At 42.2% G+C, this 14,264-nt stretch overlaps 1 pseudogene; it reads left to right on the forward strand.

Moving 5' to 3' along the window:
- The first annotated feature begins 1,466 nt into the window (after positions 1 to 1,466).
- On the forward strand, positions 1,467 to 1,584 carry LOC126185928 (5S ribosomal RNA; annotated as a pseudogene).
- Positions 1,585 to 14,264: the final 12,680 nt, after the last annotated feature.

Raw genomic sequence — 14,264 nt, forward strand, 5'->3', positions numbered from 1 at the left:
TTCAAATTCTAAAGGTGGCAGGGGTAAAATACAGGGAGCGAAAGGCGATTTACAATTTGTACAGAAACCAGATGGCAGTTACAAGAGTCGAGGGACATGAAAGGGAAGCAGCGGTTGGGAAGGGAGTAAGACAGTGTTGTAGCCTGTCCCAGATGTTACTCAATCTGTATATTGAGCAAGCAGTAAAGGAAACAAAAGAAAAATTCGGAGTAGGTATTAAAATCCATGGAGAAGAAATAAATACTTTGAGGTTCGCCGATGACATTGTAATTCTGTCAGAGACAGCAAAGGACTATGAAGTGCAGTTGAATGGAATGGACAGTGTCTTGAAAGGAGGATATAAGATGAACATCAACAAAAGCAAAACGAGAATCATGGAATGTAGTCGAATTAAGTCGGGTGATGCTGAGGGAATTAGATTAGGAAATGAGACACTTAAAGTAGTAAAGGAGTTTAGCTATTTGGGGAGCAAAATAACTGATGATGGTCGAAGTAGAGAGGATATAAAATGTAGACTGGCAACGGCAAGGAAAGCATTTCTGAAAAAGAGAAATTTGTTAACATCGAGCATAGATTTAAGTGTCAGGAAGTCATTTCTGAAAGTTTTTGTATGGAGTGTAGCCATGTATGGAAGTGAAACATGGACGATAAATAGTTTGGACAAGAAGAGAATAGAAGCTTTCGAAATGTGGTGCTACAGAAGAATGCTGAAGATTAGATGGGTATGTCACATAACTAATGAGGAAGTATTGAATAGGATTGGGGAGAAGAGAAGTTTGTGTCACAACTTGACCAGAAGAAGGGATCGGTTGGTAGGACATGTTCTGAGGCATCAAAGTATCACCAATTTAGTATTGGAGGGCAGCGTGGAGGGTAAAAATCGTAGAGGGAGACCAAGAGATGATTACACTAAGCAGATTGTCGATATTCTGTAAACATGAACGCAGAAGATTCGTGTAAAATTTCTGTAGCCTTGTTCTGAACCATTCAATGAAGAAACGAACTGAGTCCGTCATATACTGTATGCCCTCTGTTATGATGCTGACAGCTGTGTAAATACATATCCTCTTCAGTCCCGAGCACATATTAGAATTACAAGTGAGCTACATTTGTGTTACTTGCAATCTATTAATGCTAGTTAACAATGAATGACCCTCCAAAAAAAAAAATTTTAACCATTGTCAATTTTTTATAGATAGTATAACATATGATACGTTGGGACTCAAGGAGGGCATTTATACACATAACTATGAAGTTTCATTTTGGTTTATTCCAAAAAAAATCCAGTCAGAAATATGAACGCATTGTTCACATTTTCTGTAGATATCAAAATTTTTAACTATATTATGTAAACAGTTGAAAATATTTAAACAAGATTACCATAGCAAAATGTGTCAAATTATAGTTCCTCTTTTGGTAATATCACAAGTATCAAATGTAAATTAACAACACTTATACTAAATTTAGGCAACGGCATTGTCGCAGTGGATACACCGGTTCCCGTGAGATCACCGAAGTTAAGCGCTGTTGGGCGTGGCCATCACTTGGATGGGTCACCATCCAGGCCACCATGTGCTGTTGCCAATTTTCGGGGTTCACTCAGTCTCGTGATGCCAATTGAGGAGCTACTAGACTGAATAGTAGCGGCTTCGGTCAAGAATACCATCATAACGGCCGGAAGTGCGGTGTCCCGACCACACGCCCCGCCTATCCGCGTTCTCCACTGCGGATGGCGCGGCGATCGGATGGTCCCGATGGGCCATTTGTGGCCTGTAGACGGAGTGGTGGTTTATACTAAATTTATTTTATTTTTTGTGGAATTTGTTAAAACAGTTCCGGTCAGCAGTGAAGCAATGGAACACTTTGCACTGCTCACCTCGTACAAAAGTGAGCCCTCTACAGACTTCTGCCCAGCATTTTGACCTGTTCTTCGGAATATGGTTCATCATCTCAGGCAAATGAAGCTTGCTTGCTTTTCTATTTTCTGTTAGTGGTAATGGGATGGGACGTCTTGCTCTTTTCCTATCTTGCAAATAATCTTCATCTTCGGAGTCTAGTTCTTGCTCCACAGGTTCGACCAGTAAACTTGACCGTTGCTGAAAATATATACAATTTTCTGCATTATCAAGCTTAAACTGATAGTATGGCACTGTATGTTTCTTTGCAATACCATTCTGCATTGCAGTCTCTCTGTATTCCAACCATGCAGCAGAAATTGCAAAATCAATAAAGTGATGAATCACTCTGATGGTCCATTTGTGGGTCTGGGCTCTCATGCCATACTTTCCCACCGTCCTATCTAGCAGGTCAGCACCTCCCATATAAGTATTGTATGCCTTCACTACAAATGGGCGAGGAACTTCTATTACTTTTTCTCTTTTTTAGACCACCGAGTGCATTTTTCAACTGGCTCAACACCTGATTTTGTTGAAGCCAAATAAATCGCTCGGTTGTCAAACCATTTGATAATTGCTAGTTTCCCGTCATTCCTTAGCGCCTGATCATGGCTGCCTTTTGTTTTTCTCAGTGTTGCATCTTCCTCAAACCGTATACTTCTGGGGATGCAACTCAGCATTATTGTGCCAATGGCAGTAATGTGCCTGTCTCTCAGTAACTTGTCGAGGAGGAGAACAGAAGTAAAATATCTGTCAACATAAATTGACGACTTCTCTGTCAATGTATCACTAAGTTTCAACACTATTCTGCCTTCTATATCTAACTTCTCTGGAGGGGGCACTTTTTCAGACTGAATGTCTTTCCCTTTTCCTTCTTACATTCAAAAATCAAGGAGTATGCCATTAGGGTTTGCCATGACAAAATTCTTCAAATCTTCTGGGTTAGGTTTCCCCTTTACATACTCCTTCATTTTCACTTGTCCATAAACAGAATCATCTACTCATCGATATATATCTCCATTGACCGATGGTTTTCTAAACATCCCTTTCTAACAGTCTCCAACATTGGTTTTATTTTCCTGTTCACTAACAGCATTGTCGTCAACTAATTTTATATTGTTCCTCAGTTGGTAAAATCTGTCTCTTCAAACATTATCTGCAACTAGTGTTTACCTATTTTTTCCTCTCCCACCACATTCTTAGACGTGGTACACCTATAAGTGCTGCAACAATACTCACTCCCCAAAACTTGTGCATTTCTTCTACAGTACAATTTAGCGATTTTCCTGTTTTACTGACATGCCGATAACTTGTGAATTGAAACATAACCTGAAAAAATGAACCATGAAAGTATTTGCAAAAGTATTCAAATGGTTCCTTGAGTTCATCTGTGGCTACTGATGTGCTGGCAGCAATGTTGAATCGGAGGTTTTTGGAAATGCTAAGCACCTGAAAACTAAAAAAAAAGGCAAATTAGTTTTTTTTAAAGTAAACCATCTAGTAAGAGACCGTAATTTCTTTAATAACACACTTATTCTTACACATCTGTATGCCTCCAAAACTCGCTTCTCTCTCGGATTTTAGCAAGAGGTACAGTTTCTTCATCTGATGAACTTTCGTCACTTTGATTTCTTTGTATCAAAGCGTCATCTTCATCATCAGACTCATCAAACTCTACGTCAGACTCATCTGGATCAATTCTGTTGACCATCTCAGTGATCTCGTCATCAGTCAAGCTTGAGAAACAAGCGGAAAACAAATATAACCTCACTTCCACTGACGTGATTTAAATCGGTATTGAGTCCCACGGTATAGTATATGATACCCAAAACATTAACTTTTATAAATCCTGTATAAAGTTAATTTATAGTTGACTAGTGAGTGAGTATTGTCTGTAGAGCTTTCCTAAGTTGATAAAGCACAAAAGCACATGTAATTGATAAAATTTATGTCTTTACCTTTATTTCATGGTTCATGGGGTGGGTTCCTGTAGTCATGTCCTAGTTCATGAACCACGGGCAACGTATGATTGGCCAAGTAAGTGGTCCCGACAGTCGGGATACCAGTTACTTTGGAATAAGGCTGGGCATGTCGGACATATTCTGAGTCGTGGTCACCTTTGTGCTCATACGGCAAAGACTACCAAATCCACCGGTTAGTCCCTCAGCCGTTAAGGGTAAAACCCAATGGGACTCGGGGCAAGTAAGGCTTGCAACCTGCTTCCCTGGTACTTTAAAATATGATGCTGGCAACAATCAGAGCAAAATGCCTCGGACCTTTGGAGGTGACGGAGTCCCACCTCTAACTGACAAACCAGGGACTCCTAAGATACGACTTGGCAAACAAATGGTAATGAGATGGGGAGCTATTAATATCAATGGGGGCTACTCTGGGAAGAAGGTAGAGCTGGCAGAGGCTGCAAGTAAGATGGGGCTGGACGTTTTAGCTGTTAGTGACATTCGGGTAAGGGGTGAGAAAGAAGAGGAAGTGGGAGAATACAAGGTCTACCTGTCAGGAGTCAAAGCAGGAATAGCACAATGGGGTGTAGGGCTTTACATTAGGAAAGAAATGGAACCCAGCGTAGTTGCAATAAGGTATGTAAACGAACGACTGATGTGGATAGATTTGACAGTGTCTAGCAAGAAAATTAGGATTGTGTCAGTATATTCGCATTGTGAAGGGACAGATCAAGATAAGATGGATAGTTTTTATGAGGCACTCAGTGATGTAGTTGTTAGAGTAAAGGACAAGTACAGTGTTCTGCTCATGGGTGATTTTAACGCCAGGATTGGAAATCGAACAGAAGGGTATGAAAAGGTTATGGGTAAATTTGGAGAGGATATGGAGGCCAACAGGAACGGGAAACAACTCTTGGATTTCTGTGCCAGTATGGGCTTAGTAATCACAAACTCCTTTTTTAAACATAAGAACATTCACCGGTATACTTGGGAAGGCAGGGGAACCAGATCTGTCATTGACTATATAATAACAGATCAGGAATTCAGGAAGGCTGTGAGGGACACACGTGTATTCAGGGGATTCTTTGATGACACTGATCATTATTTAATCTGCAGTGAAATTGGGATTGTGAGGCCGAAAGTGCAGGAGGTCAGGTCCATATGTAGGAGGATAAGAGTGGAGGAACTTCAGGATAAGGAAATCAGGCACAAGTACATAACAGCGATCTCAGAAAGGTCCCACTTAGTTGAATGTAGTCAATTACAGTCATTGGAAAAGGAATGGACAAGGTACAGGGACACAGTACTAGAAGTGGCTAAAGAATGTCTTGGAACAGTAGTGTGTAAAAGTAGGATGAAGCAAACAGCTTGGTGGAATGATACAGTCAAGGCAGCCTGTAAAAGGAAAAAGAAGGCGTATCAAAAATGGCTACATACCAGAACCCAGGTAAACAGAGAAAGTTATGTTGAAGAAAGAAACAAAGCCAAACAGATAATTGCAGCATCCAAGAAGAAATCGTCGGAAAACTTTGGAAACAGGTTGGAGCTGCTGGAAAACCATTCTGGAGTGTAATTAGCAGTCTTCGAAAGGGAGGTAAGAAGGAAATGACAAGTATTTTGGACAGGTCAGGAAAACTGCTGGTGAATCCTGTGGATGCCTTGAGCAGATGGAGGGAATATTTTGAAGAGTTGCTCAATGTAGGTGAAAATGCGATCAGTAATGTTTCAGATTTCGAGGTAGAATGGGATAGGAATGATGATGGAAATAGGATCACATTTGAGGAAGTGGAGAAAATGGTCAATAGATTGCAGCGCAATAAAGCAGCTGGGGTCGATGAAATGAAGTCGGAACTCATCAAATACAGTGGAATGTCAGGTCTTAAATGGCTACACAGGATAATTGAAATGACCTGGGAGTCGGGACAGGTTCCATCAGACTGGACAAAAGCAGTAATCACACCAATCTTTAAACATGGAAACAGAGAAGGTTGTAACAACTTCAAAGGTATCTATTTAATCAGCGTTGTGGGTAAAATCTTCTCAAGTATTGTTGAAAGGAAAGTGCGAGTATTAGTTGAGGACCAATTGGATGAAAATCAGTGTGGCTTTAGGCCTCTTAGAGGTTGTCAGGACCAGATCTTCAGCTTACGGTAAATAATGGAGAAGTGTTATGAGTGGAACAGGGAATTGTATCTATGCTTTATAGATCTAGAAAAGGCATATGACCGGGTTCCTAGGAGGAAGTTATTGTCTGTTCTACAAGATTATGGAATAGGAGGCAAACTTTTGCAAGCAATTAAAGGTCTTTACATGGATAGTCAGGCAGCAGTTACAGTTGACGGTAAATTGAGTTCATGGTTCAGAGTAGTTTCAGGGGTAAGACAAGGCTGCAACCTGTCTCCACTGTTGTTCATATTAATTATGGATCATATGTTGAAAACAATAGACTGGCTGGGTGAGATTAAGATATGTGAACACAAAATAAGCAGTCTTGCATTTGCGGATGACTTAGTTGTGATGGCAGGTTCTATTGAAAGTTTGCAAAGTAATATTTCAGAGCTAGATCAGAAATGTAAGGTCTATGGTATGACGATTAGCATCTCCAAAACGAAAGTAATGTCAGTGGGAAAGAAATATAGATGGATTGAGTGCCAAATAGGAGGAACAAAGTTAGGACAGGTGGACGGTTTCAAGTACTTAGGATGCATATTCTCGCAGGATGGCAACATAGTGAAAGAACTGGAAGCGAGGTGTAGCAAAGCTAATGCAGTGAGCGCTCAGCTACGATCTACTCTCATCTGCAAGAAGGAAGTCAGTACCAAGACTAAGTTATCTGTGCACCGTTCAATCTTTCGACCAACTTTGTTGTATGGGCGCGAAAGCTGGGTGGATTCAGGTTACCTTGTCAACAAGGTTGAGGTTACGGATATGAAAGTAGCTAGGATGATTGCAGGTACTAGTAGGTGGGAACAATGGCAGGAGGGTGTCCACAATGAGGAAATCAAAGAAAAACTGGGAATGAACTCTACAGATGTAGCAGTCAGGGCGAACAGGCTTAGATGGTGGGGTCATGTTACACGCATGGGAGAAGCAAGGTTACCCAAGAGACTCATGGATTCAGCAGTAGAGGGTAGGAGGAGTCGGGGCAGACCGAGGAGAAGGTACCTGGATTCGGTTAAGAATGATTTTGAAGTAATAGGTTTAACATCAGAAGAGGCACCAATGTTAGCACTGAATAGGGGATCATGGAGGAACTGTATAAGGGGGGGCTATGCTCCAGACTGAACGCTGAAAGGCATAATCAGTCTTAAATGATGATGATGATGATGATACCTTTATTTCGCCGAGAGTTGCTGTGCAGTTCCAGAATCCGAATTTTTCCAATCTGTGCTGTCACCTAGTGGCGCTTGGCAGAAGCACGAACAAGTGAGCTGCGGCAAACGCGGTGTCTATCGTGTATAATACCACAGGCCAAAAAAGATTCCGCTGCGTACGTGCCCAAGGAAAAAAAAAAACCTGGAGGTATCAAATATGATGCGTGGGGACTGAAGAGGATATATTGTCAGTATACTGGAACATCTTAATAGTGCAATGAAATGGTACGAGTATACCTTTGACTATACTGTAGCAGTTGTTAAATGTTGAGGAAAGAACTTACTCTCCTGACATGACCTTACTCGTCTTCAAATTCCCAGACTAAAACAGCTTTAGCCATAATTATGATCTTGCGACTAAAAACCGCAATATAGAGTGTGAGGGGTATAAGCGCTGATATTTTTGTTGGTGACCTGGGACAGTGCACTGGACAACACTACGTAAGTATTTACTTCATTTACTTACTAACAATTACAGCAATTAAGAATAGTACGTTTTTAGTTTGGTTAGTACCTCCAAATGCATGTGGCAAGAGCAAACCATTATTTTTTTTCTTTTTTTCCCACTGGGCAGCAGATCAGGTGTGGATGCAAAATAGTGAGTCTATAGTGACAGGCGTAGTCACCTTCGCGGTGCAGTTACGACCATGAATAAAACATCACATAGTAAATTTTGTGTCATGTGTGCAGGAAGACTGTCAGATGCAGAGAAGAAACAAATGAAAAAATGGTTCAAATGGCTCTGAGCACTATGGGACTTTATATCTATGGTCGTCAGTCCCCTAGAACTTAGAACTACTTAAACCTAACTAACCTAAGGGCATCACACAACACCCAGTCATCACGAGGCAGAGAAAATCCTTGACCCCGACGAGTAACAAATGAAGTGGCTACATATACGTCTACATAGTTATCCAGCAAAAGGCACTTATGTAGCTGGCAGAGGGATTATCGAACCACCTTCACAATAATTCTCCATTACTCCACGTTCGAACAGTGCGTGGAGAAAACGAACACCTATATCTTTACATATGAGCTCTGATTTCCATTATTTTATTATGATGATCGTTTCTCCCTACGTAGGTCGATGTCTACAAACTATTTTGGCATTCCGAGGAGAAAGTTGGAGATAGAAAATTCGTGAAAAGATCCCGCCGCAAGGATAAAAGCAATTGTTTTAATTATTTCCACCCCAAATACTGTATTACGACCGTGACACTTTCTCCTCTATTTCTCGATAATGCAAAATGAGCTGTCTTCCTTTGAACTTTCCTGATGTATTCCGTTAATCGTATCTGTTAAGGTTCGCACAGTGAGCAGCAGTACTAGAAAAGAGGACGGACAAGCGTAATGCAGGCGGTCTCTTTAGTATATCTGTTACATCTTTTAGGTGTCCTACCAATAAAACGCAGTATTTGGTCTCCCGACAACATTTTCTGTGTGTTATTTCCAATTTCAGTTGTTCGTTATTATAATTACCAGGTATTTAGTAGTTTTTACGGCCTATAGATTTGATTAATTTATCATGTAACCAACGTTTAACGGATTTCCTTTAGCACTCATGTGGGTCACTTCACACTTTTCATTTTTTAGGGCCAGTTGCCAATTTTCGCATCATACAGGTATTTTTTCTAAGTCATTCTGCCATTTGTTTTTATCTTCTGATTACTGTACTAGGCGATCAACGACAGCATCATCTGCAAACAACTTAAGACAGCCTCTCAGAATTGCCTACTAAACCGTTTATATAGATACGGAACAGCAGGAGGGCTATAACACTATCTTGGGGAACACCAGAAATCACTTCTGTTTTATTCGTTATACGAACTGTGACCTCTGTAACAGGAAATCACGAATTCATTCTCATAACTCAGACGACATTCCATAAGCATGCAAGCCGCTTGTGAGGTACGCTGTCAATAACTTTCTGGAAATCTAGAAATAAGGAATCAATTTGAAATCCCTTGTCGATAGTGTTCTGGCGTGACCACAAGCGCCGGAATGAAGAAGAAGAACGCAAAACCAGAGAAGGCAATGAAACGACGTCGGCCACTGGTGTGCTGATTAGGACCGCGCCAAGATAGGAGCGACAGCTGTAAGAAGTGAATATAAGCGCCACTCCTGCCAGCCTCGGCCGGACAGTAGTGATCAGTATCGTGGACATTAGTGGACAGGATTCGCATAGCAGTATTAGCGACGTGTGCCAACTCACAGGAACGTACATATATCACAGGACTCTGAATTACAGGGTGTCCTAGCTATCTTGTCCACCCAAAATATCTCTGGAACAATAACAGCTATTGGAAAACGACTTTCACCGGTATCAATGTAGGGCTGGGGCCCATGAATGTACATATTTGGAAACATTCTAAAACGAAAGCATATGTGTTTTTAACACAAACTTATGTTTTTTGAAATGGACCTCCTATATTTTTTCTTCAGCAATCGATAGCATCACAAAGCACATACACAATGGCGTTGATTGCATCGCAATATTCCCATTACATACCGAGATATTGAGACGCGAAGTTGACGCTTGAAACACCCGCCATGCGCTGCTAGCGCACGTCCTGAGGCTCAGGCGTGAACCCCATGCAGCCCGAAATCGCGATGTGATTGACATCGCAAATCATAAACAAGGTGAAGTGGTAACTGTGGCAGTAGTGGGAACTACGTTGGACACTTGACTAGGTAGAGCCAGGCCCTGCGCGACAGGCACAATGGGTCATATAACGCATTAGATAAACCTTATTTTGGGAGTGCAGGATAAATAAGACAACCTGACGGGTGTACACCGATCGGTACTGGCTCATATTGTGTACGTAGATACGTAAAACGTGCAAGAGGGAAACCATTATGTGCTCATGAGAGTTGATGGCAGCAGACCGTATCATTCGTTTCGGAAGTATTGATAAGTATGGAAGTGTGATTACGCATGTCAATCACATTGCGATTACTGGCAGCATGGGGTTCACGCCTGAGCCTCAGGACGTGCGCTAGCAGCGCATGTCGGGTGTTTCAAGCTTCAACTTCGCGTCTCAATATCTCGGTATGTAATGGGAATATTGCGATGCAATCAACGCCATTGTGTATTAGCTTTGTCATGCTATGGATTGCTGAAGAAAAAATGTAGGAGGTCCATTTAAAAAAACATAAGTTTGTGTTAAAAAACACATATGCTTTCGTTTTACAATGTTTCCAAATATGTACATTCATGGGCCCCAGCCCTACATTGATACTGGTGAAAGTCGTTTTCCAATAGCTGTTATTTTTCCAGAGATATTTTGGGTGGACAAGATAGCTGGGACACCCTGTATATTGCATGTCGCCCATCACTTCCGAAAGCACTTTGTACATTCAAGTGAAGTAACGTAAATCTACTTTATTGTAATAATACTACCTATATTATTGCCCTGAATTGCTGTTTAGCATTCCGAGAATGCAGCACCCCTTAGGCACCAAAACGAGTCGAGTGGGCAAGACCCAACAGATAACATTAAGATTAATGATCACTTGCAAGCTTGCTACGTTCTTTTATAATCTGGACTTTAATAAAAATGGCAAAGGTAATGTTAATCAGAAAACAGGGAGAAGTTGTGATCTAAATAACAATAGATTTATTCATTCTTAACATCAAAGGTCAAAGAAAATGACTGAAGAAACGTCACACAAACATTTTCATTAATATGGGGTCTATGGTGGACAAAGTGATCAGCTGGCGATCGACACATGACACTAACCAGAACAGTAATCGCTCTGCCGGCCGCGGTGGTCTAGCGGTTCTGGCGCTGCAGTCCGGAACCGCGGGACTGATACGGTCGCAGGTTCGAATCCTGCCTCGGGCATGGGTGTGTGTGATGTCCTTAGGTTAGTTAGGTTTAAGTAGTTCTAAGTTCTAGGGGACTTATGACCTAAGACGTTGAGTCCCATAGTGCTCAGAGCCATTTGAACCATTTTTTTTAGTAATCGCTCTATGTGACTTCATAAACGTGAATCTTGGGTATGGCACAAAAACTACCCCAGAATCAAGCATCTTTACTCTACTATACCAAAAAGAAAAATATGATTCGAAGGAACAGGGTGCTGAGAAGCATATATTGGAGCCCTACGGCGTAGCAGTGAATACTTTATCCTTCTCCTGGTCAGGGCGGCACACCACGATGCGTTCGGCGACTGAACTGATGAACGGCAGCAATCTGTTATTAATGGGGCGCGCCGGAAAATACAAGTACGCGGTCTCGCATTCGGCTAATACGGAACGCAGGTACCTCCCTATGAGCCTCTGAAACCCCAGTGCGCTCCAGTGCGCAGGTGAACACGTTTGCTGATCTGCCAAACAAACTTGACTCTGTCTCACGACTATGCGTGACGGAATATGTCAAACGCTTAGACGGCTGACTCAAGACAAATAAGCACAACCACACATCACTCGTGTGCGTGATACTATAAGTAGTACCTCTGACCGTTGAGAAGATGACTGGCACTGGCTCTAAGTGGCACTCTAGCAAAGGACACAAGTCTCACCGTTTAGGCAGAGACCTGCAGTTCTTTACTAGCGAAGCGCCAGTACTAGAGTGACATCTTCTCTTTCTCTCCACTTTCTTCGCCACCTCGGCAGCAGAGTACATTTACATCTTAGACTTCCCCCACTTTATTAGAAGTCACTCACGAGCTGGAGCACTGCATTCCGTTATGGGAGACTGATCCTTGCTCTGCATACACCGATTTGACCAATCAGAGACCTTAAAGTTAATTGGGAGAAAAGAAAAAAAAAAGATTCAGCTTTGTGGCCTCTTCTGACGGGTTTTGCTAACAACAGGACCAGGATGGAACCACAGCCCTCCATTAAGAGTTTGTTATCTCCCCTGTTGCGTCCATTTCGAAGTTTCCAAAGAAAGAACGTAATTTCGCTAAAGGCCTCGTGCCTTAACAAATATGTTTTTGTAACAGAGACGGAACGTCTGGGTGCCAGTGACCTGTCCCACGGAAATTCGCAGAACGCTCACAATCGTCTCATCGACTTTCTGCCTAACAAGGGCCCATCCTCTGCTTTATTGGCGGTCTTCAATGCTTTGGCCATTGCAGCGGCGTCTCCTCAGCGCTAGTCAGCCTACCTGGACGCGACCGGCGACCGACCGGCGCTATTCAAACGTGTGTGCACAATGAGACCGCGGAACTCGGAGTCCGGCAATGTTTTCAGTCAGGTTCCACAGAAAAAACGCCATTCCCTCTGTCCTCAGTCGCTGTACGCTTTTACTGCAGTCGTTTATATCGGCACCTTATTCCTTTGAACGCGGGTAAAGCTTACTGCTATTACTTCACTAGTGCATACAAGCAAGAGCGTTAAATACTGCCCACCATTTCAGCATGATGTATGAAGTCAAGAACACTAAGCGGCATGATACCAAATCAGAAGTGAGAGTGCCCTGAATCCCTCAGACTTACCTGCAAAAAATGTTCAAATGTGTTTGAATTCCTAAGGGACCAAACTGCTGAGGTCATCGGTCCCTAGACTTACACACTACTTAAACTAACTCATGCTAAGAACAACACACATAGCCATGCCCGAGGGAGGACTCGAACTTCCGGTGGAAGGGCCGCTCAATCCGTGACATGGCGCCTCAAGCCACGCAGCCACAATGCGTGGCTACTTATCTGCACTTACACCCCTAAGACCCTGTATGTTCCAAATAAATGTTGTAGTAGCCATCAAGATTTTAGTTTCTATCTCTAAAGAGAAAACAGCACATTATTACAGGCATCAGTAGTGTGGAAGTTGTGAGTAATTGTCATTGCTACTGAACGTCGGCTAAATGACGATTGTTAAGAACTGCATTTGAGTCTTGGTCCCTTCTTGATCCAGTTTGTTCTCAAGTATTTATACTTCGATTTCATGCCCACAATACCATTTTATCAGAAGACCTAAATTTTGTTCTTCTTCTTGTTGTTTTATGTGCAAAGACTGGTTTGATGCAGCACTGAACCTCTAAATTTATTGTGGAAGTCTCTTCGTCTCTACATAGAAACTGCAGCTTACATTCACTAGAACCTGATAACAGTAGTAGAGCCTGAGTCAAAAAAATGGTTCAAATGGCTCTGAGCACTATGGGACTCAACTTCTGAGGTCATTAGTCCCCTAGAACTTAGAACTAGTGAAACCTAACTAACCTAACGACAGCACACACATCCATGCCAGAGGCAGGATTCGAACCTGTGACCGTAGCGGTCTCGCGATTCCAGACTGCAGCGCCTAGAACCGCACGGCCACTTCGGCCGGCAGAGCCTGAGTCCCAACCACCCATCCGTCCCCGCACTGCAACCACACACATACGCATTCCACATCCAACGATTATCAAATGACGATTCCTTGACACCTCAGAGAGTGTTCTCTTAACCAATCCCTCCTTTCCGACAACTTATGACATAAATGTCCATTTCTCCGCTGTTCGATTGACTACTTCTTCATTAGTTATTCTACCCACCCACAAAATTTTCAGCAGTATTTCGTAGCACCACATTTCAAAAGCCTCTATTCTCTTCTTGTCTGAACTGTTCATCGTCCACGTTTTATATTCGTACGAGGCCACGATCCAGTCAAACACATTCAGAAAATACATCGTAACATTTAAACATATATTCGATGTTGGAGATTCGGTGCAAGTCTTAGATGATTATTTAAATGCAGAGGGAAAATCGCTTGCTAAATTTCCATCCCAGTTGTTCTGTATCAAAAACGCACTAGGTGCAATATTGCACAAAAACTTCAACACAAGCGGTGATATCTCGTCGTCCGTCATTTTGACGATTTGCTTCTTTCAGAGAAGCGTCATCTGATCATAGCCTGTTATTAAACAATACTCGCCAGCAGTTTATAAAAAGCCCATTGTCAGCTGTAAAAACATTTAATGTCTTGACGTATGCTGTTGCAAGCCAACACAGTTTCCCCTTACATTGCTTCAAAAGGTCTTTAGTAATTTGCACAGTTCTACTGAAAAGATTTTTTGTTACTTCTGTCAGTAGGGCGTATGGAAGTTTCA

Source organism: Schistocerca cancellata, chromosome 4 (assembly GCF_023864275.1).
Source record: "Schistocerca cancellata isolate TAMUIC-IGC-003103 chromosome 4, iqSchCanc2.1, whole genome shotgun sequence".
Lineage (NCBI taxonomy): Eukaryota > Metazoa > Arthropoda > Insecta > Orthoptera > Acrididae > Schistocerca > Schistocerca cancellata.